Source organism: Triturus cristatus, chromosome 1_1 (assembly GCF_964204655.1).
Source record: "Triturus cristatus chromosome 1_1, aTriCri1.1, whole genome shotgun sequence".
NCBI lineage: Eukaryota > Metazoa > Chordata > Amphibia > Caudata > Salamandridae > Triturus > Triturus cristatus.
This window is the reverse complement of record NC_140579.1, coordinates 240808848-240828675: the sequence shown is the minus strand read 5'-3', so window position 1 is coordinate 240828675 and position 19828 is coordinate 240808848. Positions and strand designations below refer to the sequence as shown.

The 19828-nt window shown below is 46.7% G+C and overlaps 1 pseudogene; it reads right to left on the bottom strand.

The window, feature by feature from the left end:
- Positions 1-376: 376 nt before the first annotated feature.
- The window catches only part of LOC146870073 (E3 SUMO-protein ligase KIAA1586-like), a 40086-nt pseudogene continuing 20634 nt past the window's right edge, over positions 377-19828 (bottom strand).

Here is a 19828-nt window from a genome sequence, read left to right as displayed (position 1 = left end):
CATATCTACAAGGGATTTTAATGGGGAATAAAAATCTGATGTCCATAGTGAATTTCCATGTACTGAAGAACTTTACGCAGCAGGATTGCTGAAATCAGGAAAAGCATAATATAATCCCAATAGTTTCTTGTACACTTATCTGAAGATCCTTACCAGCAGTTACAACAATACATTCAGAAGGGTAGAGGAAACATCTTTTACATGTTCTGCTTGGTTTACAAGTCATACGCTTTCATTTATCCTTTATTTAACATTTTAAAAGTAAACATACCTTTAAATTCCAAATGACTTAGCGGCATGGACAGCAGCACAGATCTGCATAACCAATAGTTACCGTAGGACTGCAAGAAATACAGAATAGCAAAAATACAGACGTCTAGCTCAAAATCTCCCAGAATCCCTTTAAGTGTTCTTCATCATCTTTCTTCTGATGTGGTCTCTCACAATGTCTTTCCTCAGCTGATCGCCTTCCTTTCGCTAGCCAGCTTTCTACATAGGACAATGGTACAAAAGCATTGAGAGGCGGGCCATTAAGATTAAGCCATAAACATGAAGAAACAGTGGCTGCATGAGATGATCTTGTTGGAGAAACAATTACATTCATGGCGCCATGTCCTCTCTCACAGTCTGCACTGTTTGCTGGCAGAGTTTCCATGCACACAGCTAGTTCTCCAAGTATTTCCGGGCATCTCTTGCCACCAGAATCTGTAAAGCACCTGTAAGCGTCTATGGTCTCTCTTAGGGACAGATTAAAAGTTGAACTTCCACTTTTCCATATAAAATAGGTTTGTCACCGACTGGTAAATTCTCCTGATTGAGCACGCTGAAGCTTTCAATTAATTCTGCATCTGAGCCTACTCTACATCGTTCATTAAGCATTACTGACAAACTTTGATAAAATTGCCTTGTGTTAGGCGAACTGAATATGACCCTTTTTTCAGAAATCTGACTTCTCAGGAACTGCCCTTCGTCTGCTGCTTTCTGAGCAATAGTAGCAAACTTTCCAGGTGTGTCCTTCATAGCTGTAAATCTACAAACCTGATTTAGCAAACACCTGTGAGCATTAACAATGGTCATGTCATGCCTCTTTAGCAATTCTGATAAGTCACTGAGTTGCTCGAGCACATCACACATTAACCCTAAATCTTTTATGAAGGAACAAGAAGTGAGTTTATTTAGAAGCCCTTCGTATTTACCCCTTTCTCGTTTTGGCCCCGATGGGTCCTTGGAGGCATCTTCAAAATGCTTGCACAAAGCAGTGCCCCACAGCTTGAACAGTCCCATAACTCGATGCTACCCACCTTGTGTCAAGCATTCTGCCAATTTTCTGCAGCTACATAACCAGTTCAGTAGCAGTCATTTCCAGCTCCCTTGCATTCCTTGGTGACATGCTGTATGATGCATACAACGAGTCCATGAAGATTTTAAAATAAGTGATTCCAGCAACGCAGTCAATTGCATCTGCCACAGCGAGCTCCAGGCGGTGTGCTAAACAATGCCACGACAATGCAATATTCGGGAAGTCTGACCTTAGTAACTCTGTAACTTCTTTGTTAAACACAACGGCTGCCCCATCTGAGCACAGGGCAATCCAGAGATCATGCAGAAGGCTCATAGAGAACCCTATATTTTCAAAATACTGCAAGAGAGCCATCTTAGTGGCCAAGGGATTAATTTCGTGTAGCTCCACGAGACCAAAGAAAACAGTCACTGGTTTACACTGGTCACCAAAAGCACCACGCAGATAGATAATTAAGGCTGGTTTGTTGATTATATTAGTGCTCTCATCAACAATCACAGTAAGCTTGGCTTCTGGTCCTTGATGTAACAAACAAGTTTTCTCTGCATTTTTACTGCTATGTGTCTGACTATTTCAGCAGCTGTGACATTGCTGTGTAGCACACGAGCCATAGCGCTGCCACTCATTTCCAGGAGTTTAATTACATTTGGATAGTCTGTAAAAGGGCAGTTGTTTTTAGGTCTCGCCTACGCAGCGCGCATGCGCAGCGTAGGAGGGCCTTTAGCCGTCGCTCTGGTCATTTTCAAGCACACACTCGTGCTTCTGGCAGCATGCCACAAGCATGAGTGTGTGCTTGAAAATGAGCAGACTGCGCATGCATGCACGCACCACTCCCGGGCTCACCTCCTGCTCCCCCTCTCTCTCGCGCGCGCACCACTTCCACGTCTCCTAGTATTGGTGCCACTGTCAGCTAGGACCATCTTCCTTTGCTCCTAGTATCTGATTCAAGAGGAAATAATGCTTCGACGGATTAAAAGACTTGGCATTTTCAGGACTAACGCCTCCGCCTCTCTTTCTTTTCCACTTGCATCTTCTCCATCCTCCTTTCATCTCACTGTCTCTCCCATGTGTTCATCCCCCCTTCTCCGTTTGTCTTTCAGGCTCACTTTCTTCCGTTCTCCATTCTTCATGCACACGCACGCACACACACAAACACCACAGTCCCGCCGACCTCCTTCCCGCCGCCCCAGCAGTGCCCCAGGCTCGGTACCTTGGTGAATGGCCACATTGCAGCCGTGGCCATCTCAGTAGACCAGATGGTTCTTAGCCCATCCCCTCTCATCGGAGCACACGCAGCAACCTCCCACCATCTCCTTCATCCTTCCATCGGGCTGCTCGTGCCTTCCTGCTTCAGCCGGGCCACGGGCCACCGAGCTGGCCCTCATCAGCGTGGGGGCAGACAATGAAGATGCGGAGCCAGGTGCCCCCCTTCTCGAGGAGCTGGGGGCTCAGGCGGGCTCTGCCTGTGCGCGCGCCGCTCCAACTCTGAAAAGCACCAGTAATCTAGAATGCTATACCGATCCATTTCAAACAGAACTCGTCAATCTCCGCTTTCAAATGGACCTCAAACACCATTTCGTAAAAGACCTTTCTTAATACATAGATTGTGATTTGGTGTTCTCAAATCCTGCACTATAAAGAAAACACCACACTTTGAAGACCGAAATTTCCTGTTTGTTCTTTATTTTTATATTGTTTGCTTTGCGAAGCGCTTATACTGTGACCAGAATCTTCACGTGCTATGCAAACAACCTAAATAAATGCATCATTAAATTCACTAGGTACCAACAAGTTACAGCATTAACGCCTTAACAGCCAGCGTTATTTTGCTAAACTTGTCTTGTAGTCTGCCAAACATGACTCTTCAGGCAAAGTTAACACCTTCTGCGTTATAACGGCGGACCAGAGAGAAGGCTGCGCTGCTTGGCTCAGAGCAGGGGGCACTGCTGTCTGTGCCTGCCCTGCTCCTCGCAGCTGCCCCGGACGTGGACTGACTCTGGTCTCCGGGAACACTAGAGATGTGAGCTCTATCAGCGCGGCGCCCTTTCACAAGCGCCGTGCTGGCTATCCTTTCATTGTTGTGTGTTTTTTAGGTCTCGGCTAGGCAACGCATGCACTGTCTCATTGAGAGATGCTGTATACAGTATTGTGGGGGAAGCTCCACCTACTTTCTGCCCATGCTTTAGATTGGCTCAAATCTGAAATGTTGCATTCTCATTGGTTGCCGGGGTATTAGTCCCACCTCCTTACTGCCATGATGTCATTTTTCTCCTTCCATAGCTATCGGCCCCTTTACTTTTAAAACTGTTTTGTTCCCCTGGCTCCCCCCTTCCCTCCCACAGTCCGTCACTTCTGTGCCCACCACAACCCCCCCACCCACTCCTGTTCCTGCCTTCTTGGACGACTGCAGTTTTATTTACAATGCAATAGCACTCGCGTAAATACGATTCCTATTGCATTTGTAAATGCTTTTTCTCCCCTCCGATTGGCTGGCTGCATTCGGACTCTATTTTGCCTGACCTGTCCCTCCCGCATGCTTGCGATGCTATACATCGTACGCATGCGCGCAAAAAGTCTGCCTCTGCCTCTTGATAGGACTTCCAGTGCCCGTGTACTTGTCGACGGCCCTCAACCACCAGTACTCCTACCTCCGAGCCTGTCATGCGGCCTGTCACTTAAGCTCGTGCTCCCCCCTCTCTCTTCCCAGCTGCCAGAAATTCGCCCTCATCTGGAAGAAGCTCGCCGTGGACGTGCAGGGTAAGAGACCCCCGGCCCCCCCTCTCCTCCCAATGACAGAACTCGAGACACACAGCCACCCCGGAATGTTAACCCTGTATGCAACACGCACCTCTCCTAAAAGAACTCCCAAAACCTATTAACCCAGAAGAGACAGACCACTTCTCACTAAACCACCCCGAGCGAGAGACTTGGGAGGGACCACATCCTCTCCCACAAGGGAGAGGATGTGGTCCGTCGGCTGCGCTGCCGCCTCTGGTGCAGGAAACCAGGGTTCGAGCCTCGAGGTCGCATCCACATCCTGTGATTCTGGGCAAATCACTTAACCTCTCTGTGCCTGAATGTGTAATGTAAATACGGTGCTATGTAAAGCGCTCCAATACCTTCGGGTCGAGTTCCCGCTATATAAATATGCAACAAAAAAAAAAAAAGAGACCCCCAGCAAGAGACTCATCACTCTGACAGCGAGACCCCTGCGCACAGCAAGCACCCACTCCCCCCCAAACACACAAACGGGATCACCTCTAAACAACCCCCAGTCATGTTTCAACCCATTGCAGACCACTTTCCACTAAACTATCGAATTAGAGAGAGACCGCGCGAGTCAGACCCCCGCAGAAAAGCCATCCCCAACACTCTCTAAACCCAGGCCCGTAGCCAGGAATATTTGGTTGGGGCTAAACCCACACCCCCAATCATGTTTCAAACCAGCACTGGACGCCATTCACAGTGATAGACAGTGAAAAAGACTCCAACCTGAGGGTGAGGCACAGAAAGGCCACACAAACCTGACCAATTTTTAAACATATTCCCCAACTTGTTTATACTCAGCTTGGTGTCAGCGGAAGCAGACAAACTCCGGTGTTTACTTATGTAATTTTTTTTATGTTTTGTACCGCTAGTTTCAACGTAAATTAACACATTGACATGACTGGCAGTAGATGTTTTTGGGGTATTAATACGCCTTTCGTGGAGCCGGCATCCAGCGTGGCTGCTAGGTGTAGGGTCGGGCTGCCAGGGTGTAGGGCGTCTCGTGACTGTAATGTTTACTAGTACAAGCCATATTTTCTGGTTTGTGCGGGTTTCGTAGTGGGGTGGTTGCCATCTTCCGTGATGCATTAGAAGCGCAAATGGAAATATAGATGAGATTTAACCCATTGCAGTGTGTGTGATCTATAAATACCATGCCCCTCTGTATCCTGAGCAAAAGGAGGGTCAGACATGTGGAATACATCACACAGTCTACCCACACACCCCCTTCCCCCCTCCCACACACACGCATTGTCCCCACGAGCCGCATGGATCTTAAGTATCGCCACACAGACGTACAAGCTGTTCCCCTTGCTTTCCCTTTAATGCCCTTGGCAGTGCCGTTAGTCACTGGCCTCGAGGCACTATCAACACACTTTTAACAACAATCGCAGCAGGTCCGCGTCCGCCGTGTCAGCTTTTGAGGGTTGCTTTAACTGTGTAGACAGGTTCACCCTGTGCTGTGTTCCGTTTCAGATGTGTTTGGGGGTATTAATGCGCTTTCCGTGGAGCCGGCATCCAGGTGGAAAAATTGCTCAGAGGGTTAATGTGGCCATCGCAGTTTGTGTGATGTAAAAGAACCATGCCCCAATGTATCATGAGGAAAAAGAGGGTTACAGCTGCGTAGCACACCTCCCCCCTCATACCTACATGCACTGTCCTTACAGGTTGCCTAAATGTAAAAGTATCGCCAAACAGAGGTATGAGCTGATACCCCTTGTTTTCTTTTTAATACCCATAGCAATGCCACCAGTCACTGGCCTCGCGGCACTATTTACACATTTATAACTAGAGCTTCAGCAGGTCAAGGCTGTGTCAGCTTTTTATCCTACAATGGTTAAGTCCTTTGATGCAAACTTTACCAGTAAAATGAAGTCTGTAAAATGACTTTGTAGGGTTAGGTATCATCTGCACACCTGGGTGTAGTGTGAGGGTTGTAGGGTCAGTTTAGTGAGGAGCAGCTCCTCCGTTCACCTTTCCAAAGGGCGCTAGCATAGGTAGTACTGATTCGGTTAATAGTAACGCATGTTTGTGAGTATAGGGATAATTTTGTTCATAATCTGAGCGTGGCTGCCAAGTTGTAGGGTTGCTGACTGGATTAGGATGGGCTGCAAATTGGGACGTCTCGATTGTAATATTTACTGTTATGAGCTACACTTTATGGCTCCAGTGGGTTCGTTGTGGGATCTTTTCCTTTTTTCGTGATGCATTAGAAGCGCAAAAGGAAACATAGCTCAAAGGGTTAAAGTGCCCACCGCAGTCTGCGCGATCTGAAAAATAAAGTACCATGCCCTGATCCAGCGGTAATTACCTGGTAATTTCCCTATTCAAAACCACATCATCTATGGTTTACCGCTGTAAAGGGTGAAAAATGATGGATCTTTTGATGACCGTGTTTCACCAAACAGGAGACTTGACATATATATAAAAATTAAATGCAAACAATATTAGAGGCAATAATGAGAGTGGTGAGTTATTTTAAAGGGTTTTATTTAAGTCAAAAGTTAAGATTCTCTGACTCTTTATTCATTAGTCAAATATCAATCAGGTTACAGAATTGAAAAATAGGAAAAATAGCATTAATACAGAACATGTTACAGTCTGCATATAAGCATCACATCTAGGAAGGGAAATGTGGCGCAAATTGTTAGTCAAAACTCTTAAAGAGTTTCTAAGAAAAAGAGTAAGTCTTACAAGGTTAATCAATAATTAATAATGGCAAAAATATCCCATAAAGAGAAATAAATACAGTTTAGCACCTAAAATCTAAATCTGTTCTGATCCTTTCAGCTCTTTCCCTCTGCCTCTGCTTCGCTGTGCTAGTCTGTGTCTCTGTCTCAAGCTGCACCATAGCCACCACAGAATGCAGCCTCTCCCTGTCTCTGTGTCCAGCACAGAAACTGGGCCTGGCCCTCAGAAAAATGAAAAAAGAAGAGAGAGGCAAAAAGCAAGGCAATAAGGCACTCCTCCCACTTGTAAGCCATATTTCAAGTAAAAGTTCACATGCTCAGTCCTCATAGCTGGTCCAATCAGAACTTCAAGACATATCATCTCCCCATGGGCTGACTGGATACGTCATTAATCAGGCTTGTTCCTGTTCAAATTTCAGTCTTGTGATTTATGAAAAAAAAGTGTGTTCTTCTCTCCACGTTCAAACAGGCTACAAAAATATGCAACATTGTGTGAAGGTCGAAGGAAGCTGTAGGCAGGATTTTTAACAGAGCCCTTTCATTGAAAGTTGGGAGGGAAGAAGAACACATTCCAATGTAATGTTTCAAGGGCAAACTTCAGTTTGGCTGAGTCCACTAAAGCAAACTAAAATCACATGGTTTTCTACACTGTGAAACACAATTCAGCACAGTTCTACTCTTGCAAAAATACATGATGCCATTTTGAAAGTGCAAATACATTTTCTAAATGAATGTGCATTCTATAGTGAGATCAGGCCCTATGTTTTCATCTTGCTTTTCCACAATCTGCGTGCCATTTTAGAACTCATGTCTGCAGCGTTTTGTCATATAATAATGCATACATTTTATAGGTGAAATCTAAGCTCCATCAATTCACCCTTTTGATAAATATCAAATCATTATACCTCAAATGATTTCGAAATTTATCACACTAATTAAATTTCACATGTTACATTTGTTTTTTTTTAAAAACACATCATTAGTTGAGTCAAATATATGTTTTTCTCTACCTAAAATATTACTACTCATCTTTAGTACACAGGTGTCTAAAAGAAAACCCTACTAAATTAGTATGTTGTTTATCACTGGTTATTACAAAAGCTGAGCATATAACAATGTTACCTCTATTTCTAAGGCCACACAAATTTGGTCTGTAAGCAGATCATATATGGCCAAGCTCAAATGTTGTTGTGCAGATTTATGTAAGTAGCTTCTTGGAACAGTTTGACAGTTCTCATTTATTTGTTTCAGCACATTTTGGCTCCTTGTCACCTGCTTGCCTTCAGGGTGGCTCATACAGTGTGGCATCCTGTACTTTTTCCATGCATTTTGACCACTCAGGTGCTAAAAAAATCTGACAGAGCACCATCAATTCCTTGCACTTTTCCAATCCAATCTTTTCACTTTTATTTTCACTTTGAACAGATTCAGATGTTTCAGCTATGGGTGCAAATGATTTTTCAAGGGACCACTGCAAACGTTTTGGATTCCCTTTCAGCCAGCTTTTTCCTACCTCCACTCGTAGGCCCACAGCACTAATTTCTTCTTCAGAGGCTGCATCTGACTCTTTCACCCTTTGGATACCGCTTTCATCTGAGTCAGTTTCCACTTTTTGCTTTTCCAGTGCCACCTCCGTTTTCTCTAGTGCTGCTTCAAACTCTGTGTGTTCCCTTACAGCTTGACTGACCCTCTTCTGTGGACTTTTGACCACTGCTGGCATTTTTTCTTGAAGAGGAGCTGTTTTATCAGGGGGACCCAGGACCATGCGTGTGTGAGAGGCATGCACCCAATTTGGAAGGCCACCACATTTCACAACAGTCTTTGCCAGGATCATTTGGAACAGGCCTTTCCATTTCACAGCATCTCTCAGATCAAAGTTTTGACACCATTCATTATGTAGATCTTGTGTAGCAGCTGCAATCTGGTGAGAAACTGCACGCTCCACATCAGTCAGACCTTCACAGCAATGGCTAGTCTTTTCATTAGTCGTTTTCACAAGTGCATTTGCATGTAAATACTCAAGCACCTTTGGTGATGCTGAAACACAGTCTTTTGCAAAGTGTAACTCTGTGCTGCCTTTGTGTTGCTTTATTATGCTTGAAACTTCAGGCAGATAGCTACAATCCACTTCTTGTCCAGTCTGTGGTTTTGCACTCATCATCTTTGAGACCTCATTATGATCTGATTTCAGAGAAACTGGCAATCTATACATGGGCATCAGCTTTTGCAATAACACATTTGAGACTAACAGGATACAATATTTTGCAACTGAATTAGCATTTCTCTTTCCCAGGACAACAGTGACTCTCAATTGAAAAAATTATATTGCATGTTATGGTAAGGGCAATCAATCTCGAATTTTGGGCTGAGGTAACTGCTGACAGCCATTAAACTTTGACAACATAATGTATAGGAAGCACAGAATGTGCTGCTCTTAATGTGTCATTGTTACCTTTCAAATATGGTCCATCTACAAAATGGTTGGGCTGAATCAGACGTTCATCATTAAAGTCTAACTTTGGTTTCAGGCAGAAATTCAAGACATTTAAACATTTAGGTTCAGTTTGATCACAAACAATTTCATTTGCTGGCAGTAAGCTAAATACATTTGAATTTAGACATTTCTTGGTCACAATATTTTCCCAAAACAACTCCACAAAGGAAGCAACCATTACAATAATTGGAAATGCCATTATTATAAACTCACTCTTTTTATGACTGACATCTACCACAGCTACTAAATTAAGGCAGCTGGGCATTTCTGTGACGTTGGGGTCAAGGGTCATTGGGAAATACGTCAGAGACCTTTGAACGCTGTCATGTTTTTGAACAGGCACTGAGAGAGCGCAGCCCTCCCTCTCACTGCACATTGGTGTATTTTCTTTTAAATAAACTTGCATTCCTAGTGCCGGGGCGCGACACCTTTTCACTTTCAACTCTAGGAATGTTTTTGTGCAATTGTTGTCCAATGGAAGCGGATCAGATACATCCTTGTGTGTCAGCCTCAGTAAAGGCTTAGCCACTAGGGAAAGGTTTAGCAACCACTCTCTACAGCAGCTAACCAGTCCCAAAAACTTCCTGACTTCTTTCTGAATTTGAGGTAGATTTATCTGGTAAATTATTTCCACTCTCTCTGGTGACACCTTTCTACCTTCCTTTCCTATTATGTGTCCCAGCCATTCATTTTCTTTCTGACAGTACTCCTCACTAGCTTCATGCAATGACACTGTGACATGAACTTGGCAAAAATCAATAACAGTAAGCCATTCTTCAGCACATGGAACGTGAAAAAACATATTGGCTGGATTCGGTACCACAGGACAACATGGAAAAAGTATGCTATTAATCTCCTGCTCTAATCTGTTCTTTTCATTTAGTTTCTGCGAACCTGTGATCAGAAAGTTACATAAACTTCCAATCAATTCCATCAAAAATCCTTTTATTGGTAAAATTCCTGCAACTGATGCTGTTCTTCAATACATGTCTTCTAATTCTAATTTGAATAAGTCATGCTCTGCACATTTTATTAATCTGACATCCTTCTCTGTGAACTCTTTTATTTCTGTGTTTATTATTGCTTTCAAATCAGAAGGTCATTTTTCAACTGTCTTTTCTGAAAACAATGCTACAGCTGTCTCTTGTTGGGCCATTTTAAAATGTACATCCTCATCAAGAATCTGAAAATTAACATTATCTGGTGTACAGTAATCTGTGCTGTTTAATTTGCAAAACAATTGTTTTCATGTCAGGCCTTGTTTCTGGAAATTATTCACATTTGCTCTGGACAACTTATTTAAATTAATTTTAGCATTTTTCATATTTTGTGTGACAATTTGGGCTTGAAACATTTCTTCCATTGGTACCTGTTTCTGAACTGACATTTGCATTTGCTTAGCTGGCACCTCTTGCACCTGCATTTCTCTCTGTTTTTGCACATTTCCTACTGCTGCATCATGTTTAATTTTAAATTTCTTCTTCCAATGCTTAAATCTGTCACAAAGATGGCAAACGGGCACTTTTTCCAGCAGTACATCATTCATACCTGAATTTGCACAAACCAAAACACCTTTATTTCCATCCTGTGGAACACCAAATCTTCCTTGAGCACTTTTTACCTCTGCTTGTGAAACAACACCCTGGACCACAATTTTATTCTCTGCAAACAGCTTATTCTGAAAACGTTTCTGTGCAAACCTTCTCTGTACCATCATAGGTTTTTCTTCAAACTCTTTTGGCTTCATTCCCTGTTCAGCACAATAGTAACCTTCATCCTTCAGATGCCATTCTATCAGCTTTTGCTGTATGTGCACACTGATCTGATCAGAAAATATTAAACCAATAACCAACTGAGTCACAAAGGATCTTATGCTAGTGGCATCAGGACATACCCTACCACTGTTTTGCTGAAACATTAAACACACACTTTCACAAAACTCATGAACCAATTTTAGCTCCTGTTTTGTTCTTTTAATCTGTACCCAATTAACATATTTTCCTGGCACTCTGCTCTTCGGAAAAGTAATCACTGCTTCATTTTTCTCAACAAGAGAAAATGATGGTGCATTCATGTAAACATTTTTCACTGTCTCCTCACCTGGCCTTTGCATCGCAACTTTAGATTCAAACCATAATTCAGTTTGCATGGCAGTGTCAAAAATAATTTCCAAATTAGTACACAACTCCTTTAAAATTTCGATAATTCCATCAACTTGTGGGTACCACAGCATAAGTTTGTCTCTCAATTTCGGGAATGTGTTCAGAAATTCTGCAAGTTCACTTTTGTTCCGTGGCACATGTGCTGGAGCAGAGTTTTCTGTTGAAAATTTATTGAGTTTTAAGCTCCAGTTTTGTTTATATGTTATGATTAAAATTACTGATTTATAATTATTAATTATTAGTTTTGTTAAAAGTCTTGATTAACCAACATTACTAATGAGAGAAATTACACGTGGGAATGCATATATGTTGCTTAAATAATACGTGAACTAAGTTGATGTGCAATTTAATTAAATAGGTGTTGCTAAAGTGCTATTTGTTTCGTGTTTACGCTTTTAAAATAACGTGCTATGATGCTTTCTTGTGTCGCAGATTGCTAGGTAATTGTCAGGATTCGTAGGCCGACGCGCCTACCTAGCGTTTAGACTACATTTCCCAGCAGCCTCGAGGACCCGGAAGTGGACGCCCATATAACGACGTCCCCCGCAGCCGAAGGTGTGCGTTATTCTACTTTCCAGAGGAAACTTCCGTGTTCGCCGCAGACGAGCGGAGCTGCGCATTATCCTCAGAGAGCACCTGGAGTTTAAGGCACCGAGCAGACGGAAGCCGCGCACGGCGGAAGGACAACATCCAGCGTCTGCCGTGATTCGTTCAGGAGCAGGTAGGAAGCGAGTCCCTGGCTCCTTTCCCCGTACTCACGCGCTCGTAACCCAGAGGGGAAGCGAGAGTGCAGAACCGTAGGTCCGCGAGGAGCGGATATCCCTTGGGAGGGCACCATAGGAGGTGCACCAGACTTGTACTATTTTCGAGGGTGCTACTCACCCCACACAGACCCCCTCCGGGTTCGGAGGAGGAGTATCCCGACCAAGCCTTGCTCGGCTTAGCAGGGGGACTAAGGAGTAGGGGAAGCCTTGCAACCCACCTGCTGTATGGGTGGTGAGGATTAACCATCGAGCAGCAGTGGTACTTTTGGGGAAGCAAGACTAGTAGCGTGTTGATCCTCACGGGTGTGAAGGAGCGCTATCTATTTGGTATACTCAGGCGGCGGTATAGTAACCGTGGAAGCCAACAGTCAGTACATCGGAGCAGAATGAGCGCTTAGGGAGTGGATGACTTCACCTCGGGTCTGAAGAAAGACTGAGGCTCATGACTTTGCGGGTGTGACTGAAGCTGAGTGTGGTGGCTGTCAGACATTGAATACGCCTGGGTATTGGAGTGAGATTTTTGCGGTCCTGAGAGAGGTATCTCAGTGATCGCGGGGAAGGATTCCCACTACACATGGTAACTACCTTTCTAGTGCGAATTATATGAGAGTAGCTAGACGTTGTAACTACGATATAACCTTTGTGCCATTTGTCTTTCAGGTTCTATTCCCCGCTGTCCCTTCCCCCCTTCCTGTTTTCCCTCGCCTGATCGCCTTTGGGCTCTGTAACCTTTTGGTTGGAGCCCGGGGATATCGGGAGGTGGACCCCTATTACGTCGCTCGGACCCTGAGGAGCTCAGTTCCTAACAGAATAACGCACCAACGAATCGTGCTCCTCCTGGTCCGAGGTGTACGACATGGCCACCTTAGATGAAGTAGTACAAGCGCTAGCCTTGGTCCAGCAGGAACTAGTGGCATCGCGAGCCGAGACGGCAGCCCTGAGGGACAGGATAGATAGATCGACGCGTAACCCCTTCGATGCCTCCCTAGGGGGCAGCCCGCAGATTCAGGTGACGGTGCCACCGCCCATTCCTTTAGCCAGTCCGGAACGGTACTCCGGAGATCCCCAAAAGATACAAATCTTCTTGACTCAGATTATGCTATATTTCTCGTGCAAGCCCTCCTCTTTTCCCACCAATCACTCACGGGTAGCGTTCGCGATATCCTATCTAGTAGGAGACGCGGCCTCTTGGGCGGTCCCGTTGGTCAGAAACAATGATATGGTTCTGTCCGACTGGGACGCGTTCAGAGCGGCTTTTGAAGCGGTGTTCGACAGACGAACCACCACATTCAGTACCGACAGAGAATTGCTCTCCTTGAGGCAAGGGAAGAGCGACCTGGTTACCTACCTCACCTCCTTTAATCGGTTGGTGGCAGAGACGTCCTGGCCCGAAGACAAGCGGATGTCCTTGTTCTACCAGGGATTGAGCGAGGATCTCAAGGACCTAGTGGCCCAGATTGACCCCCAGCCTACCACGTGCACCGCCATGATGAATCTGGTATTGCGACTGGATGGGCGCATGGCGGAAAGGATGGGAGATAGACACAGAGGGATAGGGTCCACTTACAGATCCGCACGGAGAGACACGGCTCCGGTGGCCTCTGACAGCGAACCGATGGAGGTAGGGGCAGTGAGAGCCCCTTTGTCCAAAACCGAAAGGGAAAGCCGCCGCACCCTAGGCCTTTGTATGTATTGCGGGAAACGCAGGCATTTTGTGCGCGAATGTCCGGCGAAACCCAAAACCACCCATCCGTTGTACAGAGGAAAGAGGGCAGCGGCGTCTACCTTAAGTAACGAAAGCAGCGGTTTGGAGAAGAGCCTGGGGGGACCCTCGGGGGATACGGAGTGGAGAATACCGTCGTTGACCACGACTCGGTCCACCCGCACTGAAGCCCACATAGTGTTACAGGCCGGGCTAGAAGTCGGGCAGCAGGTGCATCAGGTACTGGTAATGTTGGACTCGGGGGCCACTGGCAACTTCATAGATCAGGGGTTGGTACGGTCTTTATCGATAGGGGTAGTCCGCAGGGACTCCCCGGAGGAAGTACTGGCCGTAGATGGAGAGCCGTTGAAATCTGGTCGCATTACACTACATACCGAAAGCCTGAAGATGTCCCTAAGAGATGGGCCCGATCAGCATATAGAGGCCATAGAATTAAATATCATCGAGGCCCCTCAATATGAGGTTATTCTAGGAATGCCGTGGTTCTGTTGCCACAACCCGACGGTGGATTGGAAAGCCCGGACGGTCCGGTTTCTCTCACCAGGTTGTGTGGACAGATGTCTACAGAAACATCAAGCGCTGGCCCTGGCCTTGACATACCCCTTTTGTGTCGCTACGGCGGCAGAAAAAGAGGTGGAGTTGCCGGTGGTGTATGCAGGATACGAAGACGTGTTCAATAAGAGACAGGCGGAACGTCTTCCTCCACATAGGACATACGATTGTCGGATTGACCTGGTGGAGGGAGCCGTCATCCCCACGTGTAGGGTATATGCATTGTCCGAGCCTGAAACACGACATCTGAGGGAGTACTTAGACCACTACCTGGCACTGGGATTTATCCGGCCATCCCGCTCCCCTGCAGCCTCTCCCTTGTTTTTTATAGCTAAAGCCAATGGCGAGCTGAGAGCATGTTGCGATTACAGGAGTCTGAACAAGAACACCATCAGGAATAGGTACCCGTTGCCACTCATCAGCGTTCTGTTGGACCAAGTGCGTAAGGCAGTCATCTACACTCGACTAGACCTACGAGGGGCCTATCACTTGGTGAGGGTCAGACAAGGGGATGAGTGGAAGACAGCGTTCAAGACCCGTTTTGGGCTCTATGAATATCTGGTGATGCCGTTCGGGCTCTGTAATGCCCCGGCGGCATTCCAGTTCTTCTTGAACGAAGTCATGCGAGAGTACATGGACATCTTTGTAGTCGTCTACATAGATGACATTTTGATCTATTCCTCCACGATCGAAGAACACACCAGACACGTAGGGTTGATCTTGGAGAAACTAAGAGAGAATAAGCTGTACTGTAAGCTCAGTAAGTGCGAGTTTGGGGTGGACACGGTGGAGTTCCTAGGAGTGATTCTAAGTCCGAATGGGTTGAATATGTCGGAGAGAAAGGTGAAGGCGATACGCGAATGGCCCATTCCCGGGACAGTTCGGGATGTTCAGAGTTTTCTGGGGTTCGCGAACTATTATCGCAGATTCATACATGAATTCTCCCAGATCGCCGTGCCCATTACTCGCCTGCTTCGCAAGGGAGTGCCGTTTGTGTGGACCTCTGAAGCCACCCAGGCTTTCGAACGCCTCAAGAAAGCATTCACCTCGGCTCCCATCCTCCGACACCCGCAGATGGACCTTCCATTCATAGTGGAAGCGGATGCGTCGGATGAGGCCATCGGGGCCATATTATCGCAACGTGATAAGGTCACAGGGAGGTTGCACCCGGTAGCCTTTCTTTCAAAGAAGCTAGACAAGGCAGAAGTAAACTATACCATTGCAGAGAAGGAGCTGCTGTCAATAAAAAAGGCTTTCCAGGAGTGGCGACACTACTTGTGGGGAGCCCAACATACAGTGACGGTGTATTCCGACCACAGAAATCTTCAGTTCATGAAGACGGCCAGGCATTTGACACCCAGACAAATGCGGTGGACTCTCTTTTTTGAGGAATATGACTTCCTCATCACTTTTAGGCCAGGCTCAGAGAACAAGAAGGCAGACGCACTGTCCCGACAGGCCATGAAGGAGGACCATCTCACTCCAGCGCCGGTGGCTATCATTAACCCATCCAAGGTCATCTGTGTGTTGAGGGCAGATCAATTTGTGGAGGAGGTACGCATCAGCCGTTCTGTGGGCGACTGGAAGAAGTGGGCTCAGAGAGACACAGAGCGAACCCTGACGAAGGGGCTCCCCTTTCATAGAAACAGGCTGTTCCTGCCCAAGCCCAAACTGCAATACCAGGCGTTCCAATGGTGTCACGTGTCGCCCGTGGCAGGTCATCCTGGAGTCAGGAAAACTGTGGAGGCCATGAGGCGGCATTTTTGGTGGGACGACATGACCCAAGACATACACAAGTGGGTCAGGCAATGCGAAACATGCGCCCGCGTCAAAGGAGAGAGAGGCCGAAAGAAAGGGAAATTGCTCCCACTGCCCACCCCCAAACAGCCCTGGAGGAATATCAGTTTGGATTTTGTCACCGGTCTCCCCCTGGATCAGGGGTGTGCGGCTATCCTAGTGGTGGTGGACAGTTTGACCAAAATGGGCCATTTCGTCCCATGCAAAAACCTCCCCACGGCGGGTCAGACCGCGCAACTGTTGTTGAATCATGTGGTGCGATTCCACGGACTACCATCGGTGATCGTGTCGGACCGAGGCCCTCAGTTTATAGCCAGGTTCTGGAAGACTTGGTGTAAGGCGCTGCAAGTGGAGTCGGCCACATCAACCAGCTTTCACCCACAGACCGACGGGCAGACAGAGCGCTTGAATCAAACTCTGAAACAGTTCCTAAGGTGCTATGTGTCGGAAGCACAGGGCTCTTGGGTATCCTGGCTTTGGTTGGCGGAGCTGTCATATAACAACGCCTTACACAGTTCGACGGGGATGTCCCCGTTTATGGCAAATTTCGGGTTCCACGCCAAGACGCTCCCGGTTGCCATACCAACAGAAGTGTCCGATCATCCTTCGGTGAAAGAGCATGTCCGCGCCCTCAGACGGCTGCATCGGAAGGTGCAACGCGCTTTACAGGCAGCCAAGCGGTCCTACAAGAGGTGGGCTGATAAGAACAGGATTGATGGTCCCCAGTATGCGGTGGGCGACAGGGTATGGCTGTCCACCAGGAACATCAGGTTCAAGCTGCGCAGCGTTTTCCACACACGATACATCGGGCCTTATGAGGTGGTCAGGCAAGTCAATCCGGTGGCTTATCGACTCCGGCTTCCAGGATCTCTCAGGATCCACCCCGTTTTTCATTGTAGCCTGCTGAAACCGGCGGTGTCGGCCAGGAGGAGAGCCCCGCCGCCTGTTTGGAGTGAGCAGGGTTTGGAGTACGAAGTCAAGAGCATCCTTGACGCGAAGTATCGCAGGGGCAAGTTATGGTTCTTGATCGCGTGGAAGGGGTACACGGCGGAGGACGACTCCTGGGAACCCGCGGAGGCGGTGCATGCGCCGCTCGCGGTGCGGAGATTCTATAACCGGTATCCGGGGAAGCCGGGTGCTAGGAGGCGCTTGGGAGGAGGGCCTTCTGTCAGGATTCGTAGGCCGACGCGCCTACCTAGCGTTTAGACTACATTTCCCAGCAGCCTCGAGGACCCGGAAGTGGACGCCCATATAACGACGTCCCCCGCAGCCGAAGGTGTGCGTTATTCTACTTTCCAGAGGAAACTTCCGTGTTCGCCGCAGACGAGCGGAGCTGCGCATTATCCTCAGAGAGCACCTGGAGTTTAAGGCACCGAGCAGACGGAAGCCGCGCACGGCGGAAGGACAACATCCAGCGTCTGCCGTGATTCGTTCAGGAGCAGGTAGGAAGCGAGTCCCTGGCTCCTTTCCCCGTACTCACGCGCTCGTAACCCAGAGGGGAAGCGAGAGTGCAGAACCGTAGGTCCGCGAGGAGCGGATATCCCTTGGGAGGGCACCATAGGAGGTGCACCAGACTTGTACTATTTTCGAGGGTGCTACTCACCCCACACAGACCCCCTCCGGGTTCGGAGGAGGAGTATCCCGACCAAGCCTTGCTCGGCTGAGCAGGGGGACTAAGGAGTAGGGGAAGCCTTGCAACCCACCTGCTGTATGGGTGGTGAGGATTAACCATCGAGCAGCAGTGGTACTTTTGGGGAAGCAAGACTAGTAGCGTGTTGATCCTCACGGGTGTGAAGGAGCGCTATCTATTTGGTATACTCAGGCGGCGGTATAGTAACCGTGGAAGCCAACAGTCAGTACATCGGAGCAGAATGAGCGCTTAGGGAGTGGATGACTTCACCTCGGGTCTGAAGAAAGACTGAGGCTCATGACTTTGCGGGTGTGACTGAAGCTGAGTGTGGTGGCTGTCAGACATTGAATACGCCTGGGTATTGGAGTGAGATTTTTGCGGTCCTGAGAGAGGTATCTCAGTGATCGCGGGGAAGGATTCCCACTACACATGGTAACTACCTTTCTAGTGAGAATTATATGAGAGTAGCTAGACGTTGTAACTACGATATAACCTTTGTGCCATTTGTCTTTCAGGTTCTATTCCCCGCTGTCCCTTCCCCCCTTCCTGTTTTCCCTCGCCTGATCGCCTTTGGGCTCTGTAACCTTTTGGTTGGAGCCCGGGGATATCGGGAGGTGGACCCCTATTACGTCGCTCGGACCCTGAGGAGCTCAGTTCCTAACAGTAATTACATACACATAAGGGTATTAGTGGGGATTAACACTGTATTATCATTATGATGTGGTAACGTTGTTTTGTGTTTCTTTTAATTAAGATGGTCCGTTTTGGCCTAAACAAAGATGGCTGCTATTTTCAGCCTGCGCTCGAGTGATTGAGATGTGACGAGAGGTCTTGCTGAACATGGTTGAAAGTCACCTGACCACAGCCTCTGTCTGATTTAAAAGTTTCCGTGAGGACAGCAGCTCCGGGCATGCTTCCAATTGCCCTTGGGAAAGAATAAAGCCACAATGAACAAAGATAAACCTGCGGTGGCTCTGCTATGGTACCAAGGAAGAGCATTCATGAATGTATCGCTTGCAAACTCGAGTTTCCTTCTTCCGTGTTTTTATTTTTGTGATTTTTTCGAAATGTTACCAAGCGACATCCTTTCCTGCTCGCTCTGCTCAGCGGCTCAACGGACATTCAGAGTTTATTTGTTACTTCTATTTCGCTAGTTTTGTTATAAATAATGTTAGACTAGAGAGGGTCTGTAGCATTTGAGGCCACTTCTTCCTGAACCTATGCTCGTGAGGATCGATGCTGATCGAGAGGACGGCGACTCGGGAGACTTTACTGAGAGACCTGTCCTGACCCATTTAGCTAGAATAGGTAACTATGAGAATAATGATCTTGCTATTGATTGACTTTCATCTGAATTAATTTAGATAAACAACCATTTGTTTGAATTCCAGTGTCGGGTGGTTATTTCTTTGTCATTTATTGAGTTTCAAATGTTTTCCCTATGTTTTAAAATCATGACTCAGGACAATTTCTTTATGGTCGCATTGACCTCGCTTTAGATGCAGATTGATTTAGGTTTCTCTCATATATTCAGTGTGGATAGAGTAATAGAATGAATGTTAGTGTAATGGGCCCTAGCGTATGAAGAGTGTATGTGCGTGCGACTGTAGGTTTACTCTGTCCGCGGAAGTAGGGAGAATTTATATGCGCCGATCTGCAGCACATGAACATGCACTTCTCCCACCATTTTTCTCAATGAGCAAGCAAAAGCTTCTCCCTCATTCTGCTTATTATTTTCCTCAACTAAATCTGGTGGTTTCTTTTTCTTATCCAGTTTCCTTGCTAGGTCTGGTTGTTTCTTTTTCTTAACCAATTCCCTTGCTAGGTCTGGTGGTTTCTTTTTCTTCTCATGTTTTCTTTTGCACTTGTCTCCTAATTTCTCAAACTCATTGCATTTAAAAAAATATTTCGTTTCTGCAATGTGCAATTGCATTTCTGAAGAATGCATTG